The sequence below is a fragment of the Microcebus murinus genome, chromosome 8 (assembly GCF_040939455.1).
Source record: "Microcebus murinus isolate Inina chromosome 8, M.murinus_Inina_mat1.0, whole genome shotgun sequence".
Lineage (NCBI taxonomy): Eukaryota > Metazoa > Chordata > Mammalia > Primates > Cheirogaleidae > Microcebus > Microcebus murinus.
In genome coordinates this window covers 96,352,050-96,377,871 of record NC_134111.1, presented here as the reverse complement: position 1 = coordinate 96,377,871, position 25,822 = coordinate 96,352,050, and the positions used below count along the sequence as shown (strand labels likewise).

The 25,822-nt window shown below is 45.6% G+C and overlaps 1 long non-coding RNA gene across 1 annotated transcript in view; it reads right to left on the bottom strand.

The window, feature by feature from the left end:
* Positions 1-429: 429 nt before the first annotated feature.
* Positions 430-25,822, bottom strand: part of LOC105862854 (uncharacterized) — a 47,475-nt gene continuing 22,082 nt past the window's right edge. The window contains exons 3-4 of the long non-coding RNA XR_012920627.1: positions 11,706-11,939; positions 430-635 (exon numbers count right to left, since the gene is read on the bottom strand). This is a non-coding gene — a long non-coding RNA (uncharacterized LOC105862854). The remainder of the gene's footprint in view (positions 636-11,705; positions 11,940-25,822) is intronic.

Genomic DNA, 25,822 nt, shown 5'->3' with positions numbered 1-25,822 from the left:
AAGTCATGTTGGCCCCATTAACTCCCCAGGCTCCAGCCAGTTTCACCGAGTGAATAATCACAGGGCCTCAAGTATAAAGCACAGTGGAATAATAGGCAACTCGATTTTTTTTTTCCTTTGAAAGTACCTTCCTTTAGCTGTGGTTTGATTATTTTTAACATTGCTTCCTGACTTTCTTTTTAATTTGCAAGAAACAGTGAGGTAGAAAAGGAAGAAGGGAAAAAACCTACAGAGAACAGCAGTTGGTGCTCGCCTCCTGGAAATACCAGTGTGGTTTCTGGGTACACTCTGCAGTAGACACCTGAGGGGCACAAGTTCCTCAACACCAATGATGTGGCGTTGACAGGTAAGCACCTGGCCACTTTCTCCCTGTGCCTGCCAAGAGAAACAGAGAGGCCCTCCAGCTGTCTGGACTGTTGGAGACTTGCCTTTTTGTTTTTTTCTTTTTTATCTTTTTTTTTTTTTACCTGGTTTCATTTTCTGCTGTCATCTGGGAGCTTTGTCTCACCAGCTGAATTCTCTGCACTCAGGGAACAGAGACCAGGTCATACCCTTCTGTGTCCCCACTTTGCCAGGCCATAAAAGATGCTCCACAAATCATGCCAGTTGATTGACTGATCCAACCTCAGGCTGTTCTGGAAACCAAAACAATTGCAACCTGACTTCGGTTATCCATTTATCAGAAAGACATTTTTTGGATTTTAGAGGGAGACCAGAAGTAGCTTTCAGCCTTAGCCTTCCTTCCTTCATTCATTCAGTGAATATTTACTGAGCACCTACTACCTGCCAGGCACTGTGCCACACACTGGGGATTCAGCAATGCACAAGACAAAGTCTGCTCTCCTGGAGCTTGTGTTCCTATGAGAGGGAGAATAGACAATAAACACATTCATATAATGAGCCAGGTGATGCCCAAGAGCTCCAACGGAATATGAAGCACAGTAAGGGAATAGAATGTGAAAGGAGAAGATACTAGTAAGTGGTCAAGGCAGGTCCAGAGCAGATGAAGCAGAGGAAATTCTAGGAGTTGTATATATCAGAAGTCACAGGTAAGGGCCAGCAAGCTGACTTAGGCCTCAAATCCCAGCACTCTGAAAGGCCAAAGCGAGAGGATGGCTTAAGGCCAGGAATTCAAGACCAGCCTGGGCAGCATAGCGAGACTCCATTTCGACACAAAACTAGAAAACTTAGCCAGACATAGTGGCCCTCCACCTGTAGTCCCAGCTGCTCACAAGGCCGAGGCAGGAGGATCACTTGAGCCCAGGAGCTTGAGGTTGTGGTGAGCTAGGATGACGCCACTGCATCTAGCCCAAGAGAGAGAGTGAGATCCCGTCTCAAAAAAAAAAAAAAGAGTCACATGTAAAATGACCTGGCATGGAGGCTGTGCAACCAAGCAGCCTCCCGCCCTTGCTAAGTCTGTGCCAGGATCAGGGCTGCTGGGCTGCCCTAGTCGCCTGTAAGGACTTGAATCCTAATCTGCAGACGCCAAGGGAGAGAGAAAAGGTCCCTTCCTCTGCAGTGGGAAGGGAGTCCGGGATAAGAAATGCTCCATTCACGTTGTCAATGGAACTTTGTTCTTGCCCATTACTGAAAAGAGAAAGGGGATCTTCCCTTCTGGTTCAGGGGAAAGAAAGGGGCCCCTGTGGGGAGAGAAACCTGTTCTGGTTATCAGAAAAGAAATACCAGCAGGGCTTGCTGGGCCTGCAGAAAAGGAAAATGGACCCTCCTCCACAGCCCTTGGTTTTGAAGGGGTCAGATGGAGGTATTTTAAAAGTAGGTCTCTGAAAAAGCTTCATCTCTTCCGTTTTGCATTTCTCACCAAATGCTGGCAGATGGGGCAGTTAGACACCACGGGTGAACTGAGCACAAACACAAAGTAACTCCCTAGCCATAGCGCCACCCGACCCCGGGAAGGGAATCGATTGCCACCTTTGATACCCCAGTAATGACAACTAACGTTTCCTGGCACTGAGCACCCCGTGAATGCTCACAGAAACCTTTGGAGGTAGATTTTATTGTTCTACCCATTTTACAGATAAAGAAACCAGGCTCCCGAGTTGAGCTTGCCAAGGGCACACGGCTGGGAAGTGGTGGCGCTGGGATTTGAAGGCCGGTGATTCAAATTCAGGGGCCACAATTGAACCTTTACAGTCAGCACTGCCCTCCCTGTTGGGTCCTCTTCTTGTGACTCCAGCCCTGCCCTACGTTTCAGCAGGAAACACCAGGAGGCAGCTGCTGCTTTCCTGGGTTTGAGCTGGGCCCCGGGGGCCAAACACCCCGGGACATAAGTGGGCTTGCACAGCCTGGGGTTTCTGCTTTATAAGGGGCGATCCACTCCACAGCTTCAGGCTGTGCACTGGGAGAACTGTTCTTACTCAGGAAGTTATTCAGATGATGGAAATTACCTGAAAAGTTACACACACCAAGTTCCCACAGTGGGAACATCCTGAATATTCATTTAGGTAATCGTTGCTGTACGGATCTGTCCTTCTTGAAGGTGCAAACCTTACAGCAAAGTCTACTTCAGGACTGAGGGAGCCCCTAGAGCGAGTTTACAGGAACAAGCTCATAGCCATTGTTACCAGAAGGACACCCCCACAGTTTCATCATTAGTCACCGTCCCAGCCCTGGGCCTATTCATGATTCAGAAGGTTCCAGCAAGGACAGAATGAGAAAATATACTCAGCACGGCACCTGGCGTATACATAAGCACTGCTATCATTATTCTTATTGTTTTAAATGCTGTACCCACTAATTCCCTCTCCACTCAGTGTGTGTTACCTGTCAGGTGCAAACTCAACCCCAACTGCAATTTAGCTGCAATTTTCCAGAAGCTTCTATAAGCGAACCACCCTTGCGTGTGGCTACACTTTGACCGAGCATTGCTGTACTTTGCGTGGTTGAAATCCCTTGTGGTCTAAGCTGTCTGAAAGGCAGTCAGTGGTGTGCATGAGCAACTGTATTTTACTCAGTTCACACAAGTTTTTATTTGTTCTAAGTAAATATCTGACTGTGGCCAGGTCAATAGACTCTGCGGATGACATGCTGCCACCACAGAAACGACATGTTCACTTATAGATGTTTTATTAATAATCTGCGGAGGAAGAGGGGAGAATATGTATCTCTGTGTGTTTAGAAAGCGGGGTGTCAAATTTCCTTTGATCAGACCTATGTGTGCAGAAACGAATACAACCAGTAAAGCCAAAGTTCCCTTGTCCACCTCACACAGTCCCCAATCGGCTCCCCTCTCCCAGCAGTAGTGTCACGTCCTTACCTTTCCAGATCTTTCCTTGCATGCTCTTACATGCATATCCAACATATCTCACCTACTTGACAATAACCACATTTGCTGAACGTGGCCGTACCGCAGAACAGCAACCCCACATTCTGCAGGCTCGGTTGCGGCCAGGCAGCCGTGGACCACAGCCAAGACAAGGCTGGCTGCCGCCGCCACCCCCAGGAGCCCCAGAGAGCATCGCCTCACCCTCCCAAGAGCACTGCCTCTGATTTACAGTCATTAAAAGACAAGAAACCTTCTAGAACGGTGATTCATTTTTCATAACTCACAGGCTTTCAGGGTAATTTTAACAACTGCTTCCCCTTTCTCATGCGGGTTACATTTCTTGTCTCCTTTAGACAGCGACAAGTCTGATTCATATGGGCCCATTCTCTATGAGGACTGGAAGTTGCCATCTGAAGTGTTTTGCCACATGTTTGAGCTGTGAGCTTGACGCACAGTTATATGATTACCTGAAAAGGGATCTTCACATAGAAAGTTTCAAACTGAAAGAATATTAGAAATCACCTAGGCCAGCGACCCCTTAAAAGGTTTGGAGTTCCAGCCCCCTTTGAGAATCAGGCAAAAGATACCAACCCTTTCCTTCCCTGAACTATGCACCAAAGATATAAAATATCATCCCAGGCTGGTCCTTATGCCAAGGTTAAAATGCCCCTCAACTTACTAAAGAAAATGAAGGGTCCTGGTGGCAGAACCAGAACAGGAACCCAGGTTCTCCATGACTCATCACCTCCCCAAGGTTCTCTCTGTCTCAGTCTGAAGTCCCTGTTTGCCTGCGGGGGCAAGAAAGGTGGGGAGGGGGGAGGAGGAGGGAGCCCTGGATTTATGGAGGGGGATGGCCAGGGGAAGGGGGCACTCCAACTTCTAGACCTTAGACACAGACAATGGACTCCTGGAACATGGCACTCCTCCCTCCTCTGCCAAGGCCAGAACAAAAGAAAACAGCTTTACATTAAAGCAATCAGGCCTTGGTTAACACAAGGAGAATTCATTTTAAGTAACAATCTTTGCATTTCTGAAAGGAGTTTATATCATGTCCTCTTCAAGCCTCTTAAAAATAGAACAGCATCTTTCTGCGATGAATTGGACGCAGACAGACACGAAGGCAGGAAGGCTGACTTGCCAGGAGTGTTGCCTCCGTGGTCCCTGTACACTGCTCCTGCCTTCTTAGCACAGGGCAAGCAGCACTTACCCACATGGTACCGGTACCATTTCCACCCAACGCCAGGCATAGCCTTGAAATCCTTTGCAACCAACTTGTTGCACAAGTTACTGCAAATGAGCCCATTAGGCAGTGAGGTCTACACCCTGTTTGCCATCCTCTGTCTACACGACCTTCCCACCTTGCTTCTGGTCTCTTGTGGTTACATATTTCCCCACAGTCTCATTTAAACTTTCTGGTGGCTTTACTTGGTTCAGCAGAGGCCCAGTGACCTCTCTTTCTAGGGCAGTCATCTCTCCCAGGATTTCTTCTAATAGCTGCACTCTCAGTCATGTGAAATAATTAAGAGAGCCCTAAGTATTCTGGCTTCTAACTTACTTATGTTTACATAGACTATGTAGATAGCTCTTCAGAAGCATCAAGCTCAGTATTATCATTGCCTTCCATCTTGTGTCTTAATTTTTTGATCCCTTCTTGTGTATCTGTGATTGTTCTCCCTCCCTCCCTCTCTCTCTCTGTCTCTCTCTCTCTGTCTCTCTCTTTCGCTCTTCTCCCCTTCCCCCACCCCCATCTCTCTCTGGACTATATCTCTAATGTTAGACTTCGGAACAGACTGACACAGTCTAAGCTGCATCATGACAGTTCAAAGACAACAACAGAGTAAGATAAGATACCCTGTATGCATCTATCATGTCAATGAGATACACTGAGCATAGAGCTCCTGCCATCCCACTTCCTGATTCCCTTCTTTGCTTATATTACCAAGCATTCCAGCACTATTTCTGGAACTTTCCAGCCTTGTGTTTCCCTCCATGCTCCTCGACTTGGTGATTGTGCTCTGTGACGTAGTTACTGCACTGTCCCCACAGGGAACAAGCAAGTTAGCCTATAGGGACCTAAAGCTCTTCTGAAGTGGAAGCAGCAGCGTGCTAGGGGCATTGCAGCCTGCATCAGGGAGGGCGATGAAGTTCCTGTGCAAGGGATGTAGCCAAGAAGGTGAGTGAACAGGAGGATTTTGTTTGTTTGTTTGTTTAATTTTATAGTTCTAAGTCTGGTTTAAAACAATGTAAACCAGCTGTGGAACGGTGCTCATGCCTGTAATCCCAACTCTTTAGGAGACCATGGCAGGAGGATTGCTTCAACCCAGGAGCTCCAGACCAGCCTTGGCAACATAGTAAGACCCCACCTCTACAAAAATATAGAAAAATTAGCTGAGCGTGGTGATGCACCCTTGTAGTCCCAGCTACTTGGGAGGCTGAGGTGGGAGGATCGATTGAGCCCAGAAGTTTGAGGTTACAGTGAGTTATGATGGTGCCACTGTACTCCAGCCTGGGCGACAGAGCGAGACCCTGTCTTAAAAAAAAATATATGTAAACCAAGGAAGGATTTTAATATTTTCTGATGTGACTTTGGAAAATAATAATTTGATTCCTTCTTCTTTTGCTAGTCAAAAGAAAATAATAATGTAGTCTCCCTGCTTCCACACTTAGCCCCCTCTACTGTTCATTCTCAACCCAGTAACACTGAGTCAGATTATATTATGTAGTTGCTCAAATCCCTCCCACGTCCATCCTCCTCTGCAGTCCCCCTACCCTCCTGTCACTGGCTACAGCCACTCTGACCTCAGCACTTCCAGAACATGCCAGGCTCCCTGCAGGGGCCTCCACTGTAGCTGTTGCCTCTACTTAGAGTTAGCAGGCTCTGGCTTGGCTGACTCCTTCACTCTCTCCCTCCCAATTTTTCAACCAGGCTTGGCCATGACTACCGTATTTAATGTGGCATTCTGCCCCTCCACATACACACACACCGGCTCTCCATCCCTGCTATGCTACTTTTTTATTTTTTCTAGATCCCTTGTGAACTTCCCAGATATAGTTCTCTTATTAATCTTGTGTTTATGATTTATTATCTATCTATCCCCTATAAGACTGTAAGCTGTAGGAGAAAAGAATCCTTTCCTGCTTTTCCATGAATGTATTCCAAGTGCCTTTAATAGGGCTAGGCACTTAATAAGTGCTCAATTAATATTTGGTGGATAAATGGTAGAATGGAATGAATATGTAAATGAATGGATAGAGCCTTTCTTCTGAGCTGATTGCCAATAGTAGTAAGAACATCACCTCTAAAGGGTTTCTAAAGTAAGGAAATGGGGAGAAAACAAAATGTCCGCATACAAATGATAAATATTTACGTCTGTTCTTAATATGTACTCATTGATGTTGCTTATCTATTTTTTTTTTTAATTTCTTTTGCTTACCTATTTTAAAGGGAGCAAAACTGACAAAACTGCAAGCAGGTAGTTTTCACAGTAATTGTTGTTTTTTTTTAAGTTTCTCTATATAATTGTTTTCTATACAAAACAGTAATTTATTTTTTACAAAAGGTGGTTGTAGCAGTTCCTTGAATTTTCCTGACAAAAAAACACATAACTACCTAGATGACTCTAATAGAACATTTGGTTTCCCTTCATTGGGTGATGAGTATAGGTAGCAAAAAAGCGTGTACAAAAAAGTTATTTAGAAGTCATAAATATTTTGCTAAAAGAAAGATGGTTTTGTGGTTGAATGATGGAATAATTTATGCTAACTACCTTTTAGTGACTCATTTTGCATGCAGAGGTGAGCTCATGTGATCTCGAGCCAAAAAGCCTTCGTGAGACATGCTCTCTGGACTGTCAACGAAATGACAGGCCCAGGGGTCACACTAAGACAGTGTAATGTATTATCATTGAAAAACCACCATTCCATCCAATTAACTTTTGCAGAGGAAGCAACCTTGAATCTAAATGCTAACAATATTTGGCCGTATAAAAACATCATGAGTCCACTGAAAAGGAAGTCTGACACTCGAGGCCTGATGAAATCATGTTCATAAAATTTTGAATTTAAGAGAAAAGAGGAAAGCTCATGCAAAATACATTACAAACTTGATGTGCCTTGAGACTTTATGCTTCTTAAGGAAAAAGTGCATTTTTGTCGCTGTTTGTATTTTAAAGACTGAGGGATGGTTATTGTTTTCTTCAACATGCTTTCCAGAATGGCTTTTCACAATCTAGATGCCAGCATGATTAATTAAGCATGCACACTGTGACATTCTACTGTGCGAGCTTGAAAAATTGCAAGCCTAACCTTTTAAAGAAGTACACATAATTACCACGACCTGCTAAGAGGTGACATGAGATGAAAGCTTTTCTGGCTTAAGTCAACGGTCAGCAGCATTTTGTGCCCAGAGAAGGGGATAACCTTGGTCTCTTAGACAAGGTGGCCTCCCACGAAAACTCGGACCACGTGTTTAAATCTGACCTGGATTTGCAAAATCCAGAGCCCTCTTTCTTGCTGCCTTCACAGTCAACAGGTATTGACTGGGCTCAGTGGCAGGCCACTCTCTCTGACCTCTCTGTGGGCTGTGACTCAGTGGTAACACTCTCCCTCAGGATTCTTTGTCCCTAAATTTTTCCCATCACGCAGCACTTCTTTCTGATTGTACTTCTTTGTCTACTTCCGCACCACTTCCTCTCAGGAGAGGAAGAGCTTAGATTGGGAGGAAGACGCAAGGTTTTCAGTTCATCTTCTCTGCTCCTGTAATCTCTTGGGTGCCCCCTCCCCCATCCTCTCAACCCCCAGACCCCTGCCGCATCTTAGTGGTGGTTATGAACTGAGGCTCAGGAACCAGACTGCTTCGGTCTGGTCCCTGCTCTGCCCCAAGCCATCTGTGGGGCTTTGGGTTAAGTCACCTCCACTCTCTGCACCTCGGTCTCCTCATCTACAAAACAGGGATGACAATATCAGCCACCTTTTAATGTTAAATGAGATAATAGATGTAAAGTGCTTTGAACAATGTGTGGCACATATTGGCCATTGCTGCCATTATCTTCAAAAGCAGAAACCTATTTATCCTTCAAGCCTCTTCTGCTCAGATCCTGAATCTTTTGTGAAGCATTTCCAGACTTTTCCAACCAGATATAATGGTTATGATTGATTGATTATTATTAATAATTTGAACCCTTGGAATACTAAGTTAGCATTTTCCTTATTCCTTGGAAAGGTACATTTACTGAGCAACCAGGTACTAGGCTCGGTACTTTATGTGTATTATCTCATTTGTTCTTGAAAAGTGGGTATTACTACTTACATTTTACGGATGAGGACACCAATGCTCACAGAATATAAGCTACTTTTCCAGACTTACAAAGGAAACATGATTAAACTCATTTTTCCACTTTAATTCTGGATTAAATGTTCTCCAAAGGCAAAGTCAGCAGCCCTTTTTATTTTGTTTTGTTTTCTGAAGCAGGGTCTTGCTCTGTTGCCAAGAGCTGGAGTGCAATGATATGATCACAGCTCACAGCAACCTCAAATCCTGGGTTCAAGCGATCCTCCTGCCTCAGCCTCCTGAGTAGCTGATACTACAGGCATGCACCACCATGGCAGGCTAATTTTCCTATTTTTTGTAAAGACAGGGGTCTTGCTATGTTGCCCAGGCTTGTCTCAAGCTTCTGGCCTCAAGAGATCCTCCCACCTCAGCCTCCCAAAGTGCTGTGATTATCAGCGTAAGCCACTGTTCCCAGTCAGTATCTCTTGGAGAAGGTATTTATAAATACCAAGTGTTAAGTTTGAAATGAATTTGCTGTTTGGGTGTGAGAGTCTAAAGAATTGGCATTTTTCCATTCTGTGGGTTATCTGTTTGCTGTCTTGACAGTTTCTTTGGCTGTGCAGAAGCTTTTTAATTTGATCAGGTCCCACTTGTTTATTTTTGTTGCTGTTGTGATTGCCTTTGGGGTCTTCGTCATAAATTCTTTGCCTAGGCCAATGTCTAGAAGAGTATTTCTAACATTTTCCTCTAGAATTCTAATAGTTTCACACCTAGGGTTCAAGTCTGTTACCCAGTGTGAGTTGATCTTTGTGAGAGGTGAAATGTGTGGGTCTTGTTTCGGTCTTGTACATGTGGCTATCCAGTTTTCCCAGCACCATTTATTGAATAAGGATTCTTTTCCCCAGTGTATGTTTCGTCTGCTTTGTCGAAGATTAGATGGCTATATGAGGATGGTTTTATATCTGGGTTCTCTGTTCTGTTCTACTGGTCAATGTCCCTGTTCTTGTGCCAGTACCAAGCTGTTTATTAATGTTTATTAGCTGTCTTCCATTTAAATGAATTTCTTAATTATGTCCATAGTACTGATGACAACACATCCTTAAATTAAAATATTTTAACTCCTAAAAAAAAAGAATTGGCATTTTTATAGCATCATATTGTTTATAATGCATTGTCAAGTGCATTATCTCATTAAAACCTCACAACAATTCTCAGAGATAAGTTTTGTCAGTGTCTCCATTTTTCAGATATGAGACTGGGAGGCAAAGAGGTTAATTGGCTTTCCCCAAACCAAATTGCCAATAGTGGCAGAGCCAGAACTCAAATGCAAGTCTTCCTCCATATACTATCCAGTAGACCACCACTACTTTTTGCTCAACACCATATGAGACCTAAAAAGTGGCACAATGTCATGGCAGCAACAAAATAAACTTTAGCTGGGCACAGTCACTCACACCTGTAATCTCAACACTTTGGGAGGCTGCGGTGGGAGGATCACTTGAGGCCAGGAGTTTGAGACCAGCCTGGGCAACATAGCCAGACTCCGTCTCTACAAAAAATAGGAAAATTAGCCAGGTGTGGTGGCATACGCCTGTAGTCCCAGCTACTCAGGAGGCTGTGGCAGGACGATCGCTGGAGCCCAGGAGTTTGAAGTTGCAGTGAGCTATGATTGTGCCACTGCATTCTGGTGACAGAGCGAGACCCAGTCTCAAAACAAAACCAGAAACAAAAAAAAAAAACTTCGAATGAATTTCAAATACTGCCAAATAGACAATGCCCACAAATTAGCAGAAAACATGAAACTATGTTGCCAGAGTTCAGGGAGTTCAGGTCTTTCAAAAGGAGGAAGACAGAGAGAGGAGAGGCAGACCACGTTAAAGAAATCCAATTCTCATTCTGTGAGAGAAAATAGTTCAAATAGTTCCTTTAATCAAAATGTGGATTTATATAAAGTAACAAGCCAATTGGGTTTTGAGAACTCTACATGTTGACCACCGTCATTTGTAAGAATTTACTTTTGGAGCATTGTCTTTCTCAGAAAGGTCCGGTTTAGTGCCATTTCAACATCTTTCTGGCAGTGGTCCTTACAAAGGGATTGGACTAGATGATGTAATCATTTTTGTTCACTTTTACATTTCTAAATGTGCAAGTGCAGGTTGGTGTATTATACAACAGAGAGGGGGGAAAGAATGACTGTGTATTTAGTAACATGCCCCATTTCAGTAAGCAGCCAGTTCTCCTTAGGGGCTTTATTCATTGCAGATATCTAGAAAGACATGGAAGCAGAAATGCTGACGTGTGTTTGCAAAGGGAACGATTGCAACATTACTCTGGGCAGTTGATCTATAATTGGCCTTTGCCTTTCTTCACCTGGGGCTGCTGATGGGGCCAGGGAGGAGCTGAACAGTAATCTCACCCTCCATATGGACGCCCCTCAGCGTAGAGCAAATAGCAGACATGGACGTGATATCTAACAGGTCATTTGTTTAACATGTTATTTGTTGAACCCAGTGTACAAAGTTCTAAGCCACGTGGCGTGGGGAACAGAACAAGGAATCAGATGCAGATCCTTCCTGAAAAGGATTTTCTGCATAATAAAAAAGGAAACGTTAAGTGATCTTAAAACATGACAGAAAGCGATGTGTCACAAAAGCGGTGAGATAATATGTTAAGGCAGTTCACAGGAAGGCATGATTCCTTCTGTCTAGAAAGATAAGGGAAGGGAGACTTCATGGAGGAGGTGGCGGTTAAGTTGGGCAGGATTGGCCCATGGGCAGGCACATGGCCCTGGGAGGAAAGGATATCTCAGGCAGAGGAATCAACCTGGACTAAGGCTGGTAGCAGAAAATACCAAGAGCTCAACACAGAATAGAGAATCCAGTTTATAGTGTAAGATGCTCAAAGATCAGATTATTATTAGTTTTTAACTTTTAACACAAATTTCTGCTAATGAGGCTTAAAAAGCATTAATAAGAGTATCTTTCAATAAAGTGAAATCCTGGTAAATTAGCCAGTGATTGGTCTGAACCCCCTGTTAGCTCTCCTAGCAGAAGTGTTTCAGACTTACAAAGTCGCAGGGCTACTGCAGTTGCTGGGCTAATGTCTACCCAACCCCCCCATCCCCCAGGAAGCTGCCCATAGAATAACGTTTACCTTTTACAACTGAAGACCTGCCTTTGGTTGGTACAATCTGAAAAGTTCTCCAAGCTGTGGAGCAGCTAGTAAAATCCACACTCTCTTCCTTGTGAAGCTTGCTAAGGCAGCTGCTTAATTCCAATGCTGAGCTGAGCATTAATAGTAAGCGATACTCATACTGACTCATCCACACCTTATCCTTTATTTCACAATCCACATGTGTTGAATCAACTTTTCTTCAATGTGTGAACACTGTCAGAAAAAAAAAAAAAAAAGGAAGGAAAGAAGAAAAGAAGGGAAGGGGGAGAGAGAGAGAAAAAAAATAGTTTATTTGTTGTACCCAAGTCTCTCAATTTCTGCATTTCATAATCCAGTTGAATCTAGGAAGCATAGTGTGCTATCTTTCCCAAACAGGAAATAAGTAAGGTATTTTGCTGCCAAGTTGAAGATATAGATTTGGCTGTGATTTTTAAGCCACCTGGTGGCATATTTCAAGATCTCTCCTCTTGTGGCTCTATCTTAGCTCCATCTCTGCATGAATGCACACTGAACTTGAATGCAATAAAAAGGCTGACTTTTTAGCTCACTTTGAATCACTGGACTTTTCTGCCTTATGAAAAATGTACACTGCAGTGTTATGTCTGGCCTAAGCTACTAAAAAAAAAAAATCTTCCTTCAGGAGAATTTGACCCTGTTCCCATTGTTTTCTCAGCATGTTTTCAGCATCAGTGCATTGATTATGCTGTCATTAGACAGAATACTGAGACAGAAAAAAGATCTATTAGATCATCAAAGTCCATTCCTGGAGTAGGCCCAAGTCTCCCGGGAGAGACTGTGACATGCCGTCTCAGGCAAATGACCAAGGAGAATGTAAAGCCATGTAAAATTTTACCCTGCCCCACTTTTTAATTTCTGAAAGTTTCTGAAATAACTCTCAGAAAGAGACTGTTCGTGAAACAGTGACAGTGCTGAATTTAGGTTAGTGGTTCTCAGCTGGAGGCAATGGTGCTCGCTGGGGGATCTTTGGCAATATCTGGAGACGTTTTTGGTTGTCATAAATCAGGGGAAGAGGGCGCCCATGCTGCTAAACATCCTGCATGGCCCAAGACGGCCCTGCACAAGGGGTTAGCCAGCCTGAAATGTTACCGGGCCACGGTTGAGAAATCCTGACTTAGGTCTTTCCCTAAGCCTTTTTCCTGCTGCTTAACTATTCACTCAACTCCAAACAAGGCAGACTCCTTGACTAATTAAATAACTCTGAGGAGGACACACTATTTTGAAATAAAGTATTTCAAGTCAAATTCCTACCAATTCTACTTCTTAGTCCCAAGATAAGCAAGTATGAACAATCATACAGAGAAACAAAAGTACCTTTTCTAGTTATTTTTATTTTTTTATTTTCACACAGATAAGAACTTCCTATGTTGCCCAGGCTGGACTCAACTTTTGGCCTCAAGCGATCCTCCCACTTCTGCCTCCCAAAGTGCTGGGATTATAGGCATCAGCCATCACACCCGGCCACCTTTTGTAGTTATTCTGAGATTTAGATTGTTTTGAATTGAATAATACTCCAGACCAAGTAAATAATGTTTTAGAGACTTAGGGAAAAGGAACCATGAAATGCATAAGGAAAAAGAAACCATTATACTTGCCTTAATCACTAGAACCCTATTGTTAATCAGAAGCTTATATTTTTATTTCTACATATTCTTCAAGTGAAAGTTTGTATAGGCAGAACAGATCTTTAAAGTCAAAACCTTAAGCAAAAAACTTTTCATAGCAAACAAATATCTCAAGAGTACTAAATAGGTACCCTTCTCCAATCATACCTACCATCCATCTTTTTGGGGAAGAATTCATATTTGTTTCTTTTTGTTTTGTGTGGGGTTTTTTTTTTGTTTGTTTGTTTTAGGAAAAGAGAATATAAAGTAGACAGAGTGGTAGAATAAGGGAAAGAAGAAGGGGAGGGGAGGAAAGAGGAGATAAATACAAGTTTTTTGTTTGTTTTTTGTTTTTCTTCTGCAGGTTTTAAAGAACCTTGGCAAACAGAAGCTTCCTGATTGGCTGTTCTATCCCCAACTCTCTGTGGCATTTGGTGCTGGCCTTGGTCTCATCCATAATATAGATTTCAATGCCAAATGTCAGGGGGGAAATGGATAAGGCGACGTGCTTTATGAATTGTGACCAAAAATACCAGCATCAAAGAAGCAAGCAGTAAATTACAGATACATCAGCTTCAGGTTATCCCGTCATCGTACTTTCGCTCGCTTAGGGTTTCTAGATTTGTGAGTCTAATTTGAGTCAATATTTACAAAGACCAAAAGAGTTGTTACAAATTCCAGGTTAGTGCAGACATTTTGCAAGTATAAGAAGCAAGCCAGATCCGCTGAGAATCCCTGTTCAATGTACTGGCTGTGTGTTTGTTTGTTTTAACTCTTTAAGATTATCAGGATAATGCTGTATACTTGAAGCATTAAATAGATTTACTCTTTACCCTATTGAGGAGCCATCCCTTCCTTGAAATCTCTCGCCTTGATTATGGCATCCTTTTGTTCCTGCCCCCTCCCCCCGACAGAATCAAGGTTGGACTTTTCTGCACTGTTGAGCTAACTTGAATTAAAATCTGTCATTTGTGTTCAGTCACAACTCTGTTCCATTTCCTAATGAGCTGTGTCTTCTCTTCAGGCATTTCTTGGGGTATTTATGAGAACAGCGCAGCTAAGGCTTAGTGGAGACTCCGTGGTGGTATTCAGTACGTGAGGCCTCTGTACAAAGCACACAGTTGACCATGTCCCCTCTTTATTGTAGTTGACCTCAGTCACTCACATTCCTCCCCTCCCGAAAGAGGCTGCCAAGGACAACTCAAACACCACTCTTTGTTGGAGGCAAGGACCCTCAAAGACCCTCAACTCCCCTATGACTCGTCCTACGCACGGGCTTCGCCCTGGAAAATTCCAGCTATAGCTCCGAGAAGAATGCATCCCATGACGTGCTGCTCGGAATGCTCCGAGGGAGTGCTAACTGCAATTGTTCCCGACCACCTGCCAGGTTGGGGTTGAGTAATCAGTCACAAACAGGATACCGATAAGACGCTGATGGGGGCTGATTGCCCCAGACCCAAGACTCATCGTCACCCCACTCTATTTTTCTGTTTCTACTTCCTTGTTTCTGTATGCTTATAAAACCTACTAAGAATCCAAGTAAAGTAGACCTTGACAACCCTTTTGTTTGGTCTCGTTCCTTTCTCTCGCCCATCTCTTTCAGGCACGGTCCCCCTTGACCCCACGAGTAACAGAAGGTCCCTCGGACCGGGACAAGTGGCGCCCAACGTGGGGCTCGAGGTACGGACTTTTGTCGGATGCACGCGGTTTACAGACAGTTCTCCGGAGAATCCCTGAAGAGACCTCCTTTCTGCCGCTCACAGAATCGACGGTCTGGTGAGTAGATTTTTTACATTGTCATCCCATCGAGATGGGCCATTCATTGTCTAAAGAGGCCGTTTTTATCAAGGATCTCAAGGCCTTGCTCAGAGAGAGAGGAATTAGAGTTACGAAAAAGGACCTAGTAAAGTTTTTTGTGTTCATTGATCATGCTTGTCCTTGGTTTATTGTTGGTGGACCTGAAATTCACCCACGCAAGTGGCAAAAGGTAGGCAGAGATCTAAACAATTTACTTCTAAATCAGGGCCCAGATGCCGTCCCTGTATCCGTTTTCTCGTACTGGGGACTAATTAGAGATATTGTTGAAGGAGCAGATTCAGACCCCAATAAAAAGCAGCTGCTCTCAGTAGCAGAATTCTGCCTCGGACCCGTGTCGCGGTCCACTTCGAGAACGTCTTTAGAGGCGACCGGAGGGTCGGCTTTCCCTAATAACCCTGAGGGACCAACATGCCCTTCCCCTTGCCCCTCGGTTTGTATCAATATGCCCCCTCAGGACCCCTCGGCGGAGCTCCAGACATCTAGGGACGAGCCCCCGATTAGTAGGCCAGACACCAAGACCCTCTACCCTCCCTTACCCGAGGGTACAGCCCCTCATGCATTCAATTACCCGGTATTCAAAAAACAACCCCTCCAAGAGTCCCTCGACCCCGCAGAAGAGGCAACCCTCGGAGAGGAAGCGGCCCAATATCACAATCCCGAATGGCTGCCTCCTTACGCGCCCCAGATTTGCGCACCTTCGTTAATGCCTCCCCTTACAATGCCCTTACTCTTGCGTGCCAAAAAAGACTTAAGTCAAAGGGTTACGCAATTAAAGGATGTCTTACAACTTCAAAAAGAATTTGCCCAGCTTTCCAAAGACTTGTCCTCCCTCCAAGATACGCTTAAAGATCCTGTCTTCATGAGCCACCCACGTCATGAGACTGCCCAGTCATACGCCACCTTAAATAAAAAATCCTTAAAGTCCTCCCATAAAGCCCTAGCATTCCCGGTAGTTACCAGGTCTAATAGGCAAGGAGACCTTGCCGCCCCTTCTTCTAGCCAGTCCCCGCCCCAAGATTCAGATGACGAGAATACAGAAGAGAAAGAAAGGGAAAGTGAAAGTGATGACCCCCTGGAGGAGACACTCCCGGGGCCCACTGCAAAGCCCACTGAATTTCGCAGACTAAAGTTTAAAACCTTAAAAGAACTGAATTCTGCTGTTAGGACGTATGGGCCCAATGCACCCTTTACCTATTCCCTCCTAGAGGCGGCCTCAGGGGACGGCTACCTGCTCCCCGGAGAATGGGTCAAACTAGTACAGGCGGTCCTTTCTCGCGGGCAGTTCCTCTCTTGGGAGGCCGACTTTCTCGACCGCTGTCAGACCACAGCTGCTAATAATTTAAAAAACCCCAATTCTGCATCTTGGACCCTTGAAAAACTTAGCGGACAAGGAAAGTTTGCCACTAAACAGCGCCAAAGGGGACTCCCGATCGGGCTTTTGTCTCAGACCCCCGCAGCCGCCTTCGGCGCCTGGCGAGCACTTCCCTCTACGGGATCTGTTCTCACTCCCCTGACAAAAATCACCCAGGGAGCTCAAGAGGGCTTTAGTGAATTTGTAGGTAGGCTTTTAGAATCTGCTGAGAGGACCCTCGGACAGGAGGATGGCGATAATAAACTTATTAAACAATTGGCCTATGAAAATGCCAACAGCACCTGCAGGGCCATCCTCAGGGGCAAACTTAAAGACGAAGACCTTAATGACATGATTAAGATGTGTAATGATGCTGACCCCTTCGCTCATAAGGTGTCGCAGGCTGTGCAGCTTGCGGTCGGGGCTGCCATTCAAGGCACTGCGGCACAGAGAGGCTGTTTTAAGCGCGGTCAGCCAGGGCACTTTGTGAGACAGTGTCCCTTAGCCACCTCCTCTGCTGCCCCTAACCTCAGTGGACCACCAGGCAGGCCAACTCGGCCCCCCTCCCTCTGTCCTCGCTGCAAGAGGGGATACCATTGGGCTAGTGAGTGCCGTTCTAAGACCGATGCCCTTGGAAATCCCTTGCCCACCCTTTCGGGAAACGGCCTGAGGGGCCAGCCCCGGGCCCCTCGTCCTATTCAATTTCAGTGGGACTCGGGGAACAGCCAACAAGAGGATCCCCAGCCCCTAGACTCCTCCAAGCAACCACAGGGAGCGCAGGAGTGGACTTGTGTGCCTCCTCCGACACAATATTAAGACCTGAGGATGGTGTTCAAATTTTGCCCACTGGCTCCTTTGGACATGCCCCCCCCTAACATGTTCTTTTTTATTCTGGGCCGAGCCTCCTCCACTCTTGCAGGGCTCATAGTCCACCCCTCCATAGTAGATAGTGACTTCACCGGAGAAATTAACATCTTAGCCAGTGCGCTTACAGGCCCTGTGTATGTCTCTAAGGGACAGTGCTTAGCTCAGGCATTACTCTTGCCCCTTAATACATCCTTCCCAGCCATCACCGCCAACCGAGGTGCTTCTTGCCCTGGCTCTTCTGATCTCTATTGGGTCCAAGCTATCACCAAAGAATGGCCCACCCTGCAGCTAAAATTAGATGGTAAACTTTTTGAAGGCCTTCTTGATTCAGGCGCCGATTCCACGGTTATTGCCCAAGATGCCTGGCCCGATTCATGGTCACTGCAGCCTTCCCTTACGCACTTACAAGGTATAGGACAGTCTAGAGATACTCTCCAGAGCTCAAAAATTTTGACATGGGAAGACTCTGAGGGAAACAGAGGTACTACTCAACCCTTTGTAGTCCCGAGCCTACCTGTTAACTTATGGGGCGTGATATCCTTGCACAAATGAATGTCATTATGTGCAGCCCCAATGACGTTGTAGCCAGCCAAATGCTTAAACAGGGATTCCTCCCAGGACAGGGCTTAGGCAAAGAGGGTCAGGGACTAAGAGCACCCTTGACCACCCTCCCTAAGTCAGACAGATCAGGACTGGGGTTCAAAGACCATTTTTCGTAAGGGCCATTGATCCCCCTGCACTTCAGGCAGATAAAATCACTTGGAAGAGTGACTCACCTGTCTGGATCGATCAGTGGCCCCTCCCATCTAACAAGCTAGCCGCAGCTACAGCGTTAGTGCAGGAACAATTAGCTGCCGGTCACATAGAGCCCTCTACTTCACCATGGAACACCCCTATTTTCGTCATCCAAAAAAGGACTGGCAAGTGGCGGCTGCTACAAGACTTACGGGCTGTTAACCAAACAATGGTTCCCACGGGGGCACTCCAGCCTGGTTTGCCTTTGCCCGTAGCCATCCCCAAAGGCTACTATAAGATAGTCATTGACCTAAAAGATTGTTTTTTCTCCATACCATTGCACCCGGATGACTGCAAACGCTTCGCTTTCAGTCTCCCGGTAGTAAACTGTATAGGACCCTCTCCGCGCTTCCAATGGCTAGTATTGCCTCAAGGCATGGCCAACAGCCCTACCCTTTGCCAAAAATATGTAGCTCAGACAATTGATTCTTTTAGAATTCAACATCCTCAGCTATATATAATTCATTATATGGATGACATTCTTCTCGCTGGGGCCAACGAGGCAACCTTACATCAAGTTACCATGCAGGTTGTCTCAGCCTTACAAGCTCGAGGCCTCCGCCTGTCCCCTGAAAAAATTCAGGTCTGCCCCCCTCACCTGTTCCTAAGCTTTGAATTGTTCCCCAATAAGGTCCTCTCCCAAAAGGTGCAAATCAGAAAAGACTCTCTTCAATGCCTTAATGATTTTCAGCACCTTCTAGGCGACATTAATTGGCTTCGCCCATATTTAAAACTCACCACAGGACAGTTAAAACCCCTATTTGACATCCTGCAGGGAGATGCCGATCCAACCTCTCCACGCTCCCTAACTAAAGAAGGGCAGCAAGCGCTTAATTTGGTCGAGCAGGCCATAAATGCCCAAGCCATTAGCTACTTCTCCCCCGACTCCCCCTTGTACTTCATTGTCCTCCCTACCCCCTTTTCGCCCATGGGACTTTTTTGGCAGGGCAAGCCCCTTTTTTGGGTTCACCTGTCGGCTTTCCCCCCTAAAGTTCTTCCCACCTACCCTTACTTAGTAGCTAAAATTATTCGCTTGGGGCGAGAAAACTCCCTTAAGCTCTTTGGAAAGGATCCGGATATCATAATACTCCCTTACAATGCTTCTCAAATCCGGTGGCTAATACAAAATGATGATGACTGGGTGGTTAACTGTACATCTTTCCAGGGCAAACTAGATAATCATTACCCCCCTAATAAATTAATTCAGTTCCTCTATCGGACACCTGTAATATTTCCCAAAAAAACAAAAGTCTCCCCCATTCCAGGAGCCGTCTTAGTTTTTACTGACGGATCCTCCTCAGGCACCGCGGCCTATAGCATTAATGGCCAGGTCCACAGTTTTCCCACCAGATTCTCCTCTGCTCAACTCGTTGAGTTAGCAGCCTTAGTCGCAGTCTTCAAACATGTAGATCAGTCACCATTTAACTTGTATACTGATAGTTCTTATGTTGCTCATGCTGTCGCCACTTTAGAAACTGTGCCTCATATTCGGCCCTCCAACAATACCACTCAAATGTTCCAGCAACTACAAGGACTCATTCACTCCCGTTCCTCGCCCTTTTTTATAGGCCATATTCGCGCCCACACTGGCCTTCCTGGGCCTCTAGTAGCTGGAAATAATCTTGTTGATCAGGCAACCCGCGTTGCAGGCGCAGTCCACACTATCACTGTTGATCCTGTTTGCGCTGCACGCCAAGCTCATAATTTACACCATCTCAATGCCTATACCCTCAGACTTAAATTCTCTATTACTAGAGAACAAGCCAGAGAAATCGTCCGCCAATGCAGGGCCTGTTTCACCCTTCTCCCTGAGCCACACCTAGGAGTCAACCCTCGTGGCCTGATCCCTGGGGAGCTCTGGCAAATGGATGTCACTCACTACCCCCCTTTTGGAAAGCTTAAATATGTACATGTCTCTGTGGACACTTGCAGTGGATTTATCTTTGCTTCCCTACAAACAGGCGAAGCCACCCGCCATGTTATTAGTCATATTATAGCCTGTCTTACCTCCCTCCCTCAGCCTAAAGTTATTAAGACTGACAATGACCCGGGATATGTCAGCTCCAACTTCAAAAGCTTTTGTGCTCAGCTAGGCATTAAGCATATTACAGGCATTCCATATAACCCTCAGGGCCAAGGTATTGTAGAGAGAGCTCATCAGACAATAAAAAATACTCTCTCCAAACTACAATCGGGAGGAGGAATTTTGTACCCTTTGACAGGTAATTCCAAAACCCTGCTTAATCATGCCCTGTTCATTTTAAATTTTCTCACCTTTGACACCACCAGTAAAACACCCGCCGACCGCCTTTGGCACCCATCCACCACAGATACTTATGCACAGGCCTTATGGAAGGAGCCGCTTACAGGCAAATGGCTGGGGCCTGACCCTGTCCTCATATGGGGAAAAGGACATGCCTGTATCTATGATACCTAGGCAGGAAACGCCAGATGGCTACCAGAGAGAACGATTAAGTTATGTAATCCACCCAGGGAACCCCCTGAGAAGAATTCTTGATTCTGTTCTCTTCCAGAAATACAATGACTCCCCGAAAAAAGACGCTGCCCCTCCTGTGCCTGGTTCTGGTCGTGATCAAGAGCACCATCGCAACCAACATCCATCAGATCTACAACTATACATGACAGGTAATTAATGAGGCAGGAGACATTGTTAATTCCTCCTCACGTCTCTCCGCCGTTATACCATGGGATCCATTAGAAGTCGACCTATGTGTATTAGCTCTTGGGGCTAAAGACCCTGCGTGGGGCCTTCCCGCACTTTACGCCCCTCAGCCAGCTCCTCCAACGACTGACTCCTCCCCAGGCCTTGATCCTCGAGAGCTGGACGCTCTGCCTCTGCGACGAGATATAAAGACTTTTATGTTTGCCCAGGGGCCCATCGGCCTCGCACCAACAACTACCAATGTGGCTACGCCCCTGACTTCTTTTGTGCTTCCTGGGGCTGTGAGACCACCGGTGATGCCTACTGGAATCCCTCCTCTTCCTGGGATTATATCACTGTCAAAAAGCGGTTTCCCCGTCAAGCCCCTTTGTCCCTTTACGCCCCACAACCACCCACTGACCCTCAGTGTAACAACTAGTGGTGTGACCCCCTGTTAATTTCATTCACCGAAGCTGGAAAAAAGGCTTCTTGGGATCAGTCCAGGGGATTTGAATGAGGACTTAGACTTTACATATCTGGGAGAGACATTGGTCTCACATTTAAAATCAAATTAATTAAAAGCCTCCCCAGAGATCCTACGGTCGCAATAGGTCCTAACCACGACCTACACCCACCTCGACCTCACGGTCCCTCCAGGGGCCTACCCTCCTCCCCAGCTGTGTCCCCTTTTCCGTTTAGCACCTCCCTATACCAACCTACCCTGCCCAAGGGGCCCCCCTCCTCTGCAGAACTAATTCTCACCTTAGTCAACGCCTCTGTCAGGACCATCCGAGAGGCCAACAATTCAGAATATCAGGAGTGTTGGGTATGCTACTCCCCCCGGCCTCCCTTCTATGAGGGTGTCGCTACATTTGGTAAACTATTATTTACTAACGACACCAGCAAACTCAGATGGGGCCTAGAGACCCATGATGGCCTGACACTCAGCCAAGTCACAGGCCTAGGCGTTTGCCTTCTTGGCCCAAAAATGCTCCCCCCCGCACCCTTAGAGAAAATATGCAATCAGTCAATTACTGTCAACTCCACCTTTCAGTATATTCAGGCACCTAACACCTCTTATTTTGCTTGTTCTTCCGGCCTTACCCCGTATGTAGTCGCTGCTACGTTTCTTGAGCATAGAGAATATTGTGTGTTAGTCATGCTCTTCCCCAGACTCACTATACGTCCTGCTGATGAATTGCTCAAATTTTGGGAGCGTGGCACCACAATGCCCCGAGAAAAGAGGGAGCCCATCACGGCCATAACACTCGCAGTTGTTCTAGGCCTTGGTGCCACAGGGGCTGGAATAGGCATAGCCTCTCTAGTCACCTCCAACCAGCAGTACCTGCAGCTCTCTGCTGCCGTCGATAATGATCTCCGAGAGCTACAGCAGGGCCTAAAATATCTCAAAGAATCCCTCACTTCGCTTTCTGAGGTAGTGTTACAAAATAGAAGAGGCCTAGACTTAGTGTTCCTCCAAGAGGGAGGTTTGTGCGCAGCACTTAAAGAAGAATGTTGCTTCTACGCAAACAAAACAAGTCTGGTAAAAGATAGCATTGAAAGGGTTAGACAGAGCCTAAAAGATAAAAAAAAAAACGGAGAAAACAAAGTAAAGCGTGATATCAAAATTGGTTTTCCACATCCCCCTGGCTATCCACATTGCTTCCCAGTGTCTTAAGGCCGCTTGTAGTTTTTCTGTTGCTCCTCACCTTTGGTCCTTAGGCATTCAAAAAACTAACTGATTTTGTCAAGTCACAGGTAGATGCAGCCACACAAAAATCGGTCTCCGTGTTTTACCAACGGCTAGAACTAAGAGGCTCCAGAGAAGACCTCCATGAAGAGTCTCCCAACACACCCACTGAAGGTCTAAATTTCTCAGACCTTGTCGCACACATGGAACGCAGTTGGTTCCAAAAGCTGTGGAGACGCCCATGACAGGATTATCACGATGCCGTGTACCAGGTGCACACCCCTCCAGCAGTGAGGTAACTCCATGACGGGAATATTGTAGGTCCATGCCCGGGGGCACACTTCATAATCAGAAGTGCCAGAGCAGGATGCCACCTACATAGCCTAAGACAGAGGCCTCACCTTCACATTAATCGCCCAATCTTATATTTGGGGTGCTGGTCACGGAAGCCCATCGCGTAGCCTAAGACAGGCTCTCCACCCACCTATATAAATCTCCCTCATATTAATAAAGAGAGGGGGAGATGTTGGAGGCAAGGACCCTCAAAGACCCTCAACTCCCCTATGACTCGTCCTACGCAAGGGCTTCGCCCTGGAAAATTCCAGCTATAGCTCCGAGAAGAATGCATCCCATGACGTTCTGACCACGGAATGCTCCAGGGAGTGCTAACTGCAATTGTTCCCGACCACCTGCCAGGTTGGGGTTGAGTAATCAGTCACAAACAGGATACCGATAAGACGCTGATGGGGGCTGATTGCCCCAAACCCAAAACTCATCGTCACCCCACTCTATTTTTCTGTTTCTACTTCCTTGTTTCTGTATGCTTATAAAACCTACAAAGAATCCAAGTAAAGTAGACCTTGACAACCCTTTGTTTGGTCTCATTCCTTTCTCTCGCCCATCTCTTTCAGGCACGGTCCCCCTTGACCCCACGAGTAACAGAAGGTCCCGCAGGCCGGGACAACTCTTCACAGGGAAGACAGCGACACCGAACATAACAGAACTAAGAATCGATAACATCAGGTCCTAACTTTCTCTATCAGCTGGCGATACATTTAATGAACTCTTTTCCTTTATTTTTATTTTACTTAGCTTGTAAAAATTACAATCATTGTATAAACCCAGATGCATGAAAAAAATGCCTACCACACAGAATGGTAGCGAAAGTTAAATTTCCTTTTCCTTACCTGTCCAACCCAAGTCCCACTGCTCAGAAGTAAATGCTATTAATAGTTCCTCATGTGTTCTCCTAGAAATTTTGAGAGAATAGAGGAAAATTTATTTTTTCCTGTGCCCCAATTTTTTTTTTCTCCTCCCCAGAGCTCACAGTACTACATATCACCACTAAATCTTTCCCAGGCCAGTCCCATAAATATCTCAAGCTATCCCAAATAAGCTAGAGAGACAATTAGAGAAACTAAGAGATTGTGATTACTATTAGTGACAGATTTTTAAATAACATTTTTCTCCACCTTCGGTGGTTTCTCTTCATGCGTATGTGCTTTTAATCCACGTTCTCAAGTTCGTTTTGCATTCTGTAGCTGTTTTTCTTCAATTAAAAAAATGGGGGACTTCATTTACTGAAAGTAAGTGAAGGCTTAAACTGACATGAATCCTGCAAATCCATGGAGACTGTGGAGCTCGTGTATCCCTTAGTGGACCACAGACGTAAACATGGCGGTCCTAAATGCTCGAATATCTTGTCGCTCCAAGATCCTGCACTGTCACTATTCCCTCTTTCTCTTACTGGCTGGTTTCCTATTCTCCCTGGACACATCTTTAATCTCTGTGTTTTTAAACACACACTGGGGACATACTGCTGTACCTGGGTGTGCCCCCCGGGTCTCTGTGGTGTCATTCTGGCCTCCAGTCTGTTTTCAGGGAGACCCACCAACTTCACCCAAGCCACTGAGGGGCTGCCACCAGGTGACCACCCCTGTCACACTCTCACCTGTAGGGCAGTCTCTGCCTTTCTGTCCACCTGGAATAGGCGCTCTGCCCAAGTCATCTCTCCCCCGTCCTGTAGACCCCTCCTTGTGACTTGGGCCCACAATTTTCTTGGTCAGTAGCATGACCCCGCCTGACTCTGGCCTGTGGCCTTTTAGGCATTTTACCATATATCATTATGGACAGAAAATACGTGGAAGAACGTTTCTGTCTTTTCTTTTCTTAACTTGAAGGCAGCCCAGAATATTAAACCTTATTAATAGAAACAAAACCAAGCAGCTTTGCAGGAAGAGAGAAACAGAAATAAAAGCCACAGCATGACTGAGGGCTGACAGAGAGGTTAGGGTGGACTGTACTATTAATATTAGCCTCCATCACCCCAGGCTGACTCAAGTGGTTACCCTTCTCCCGGACAACCCTCAGTTCCTCAGGAGCAGCCGAGCCCTCAGGCTGGGAGGGAGGCCTGGTTGGCCTGGGGGAATCCATCACCATAGGCTCAGCAATGGCAGCTGAAAGGGTGAGATGAGCACAGGCTGCATCCTGGGAGGTCTCCTCATGCTGAGGGGAAAAAACAAGAGGAAGAAAGGGTCTTTCTCCTCTGACATCACCAGGTGAGGATAAGAGGCCCAGAACTTACCAATATTAGCCAATGGACGGAGTCAGCCCACAGGAGAATGCCAAGCCCGGAGAAATAGAACCGAGCCTCTGGATTCGGTCAACCCTGATTACGCCCAATCACAACTCCCCAGTTCTTAGAGCCAAGACAGTTTCTCACCATTTAAGCTGGTTAAGTTCAGTATCTGTTACTCAAAGGAACAGCATCAAAGGAACAAAAGCATCAAAGGAACAAAAACAAAATTTCCACTCCACAAGCCACATTTTGTCCCACTGGGCAAAGGAATTGCTTTGTAAAAAAAAGCATATTATGGGTCCTTTTCAATACCCTTACGGTTTCTTTGAATTCCTGTAACTTATAGTGTGTTTGTTTTGGCCTGTTTTTTTGTTTGTTTGTTTCTCCTTTGTGGAGTGAAGACTCATTGTTGAGTATTTTTTTCTTTCTTTCTATAAATAATTTATAACCTTAAGACACAGCTAAATATTACAAAAATAACAGTATCAATAAGAATAACAATTGCATCCAAGACTCTGGGATAAATATGGGAGTTATGGGAAGAGGTGTGAAGAAAGATGAATAGCATGGTGCTGGGTGTAAGATGTTCTCGTTAGGTTTTTACCCCCATAGAATCATGGAGAAAGAGCAACTAATGTAATTCTATCTGACAGTAGCCTTGAGTGGAAGAGACATTTGACCCATGTCTTGAAGCATTTTTTAAAATAAAATAA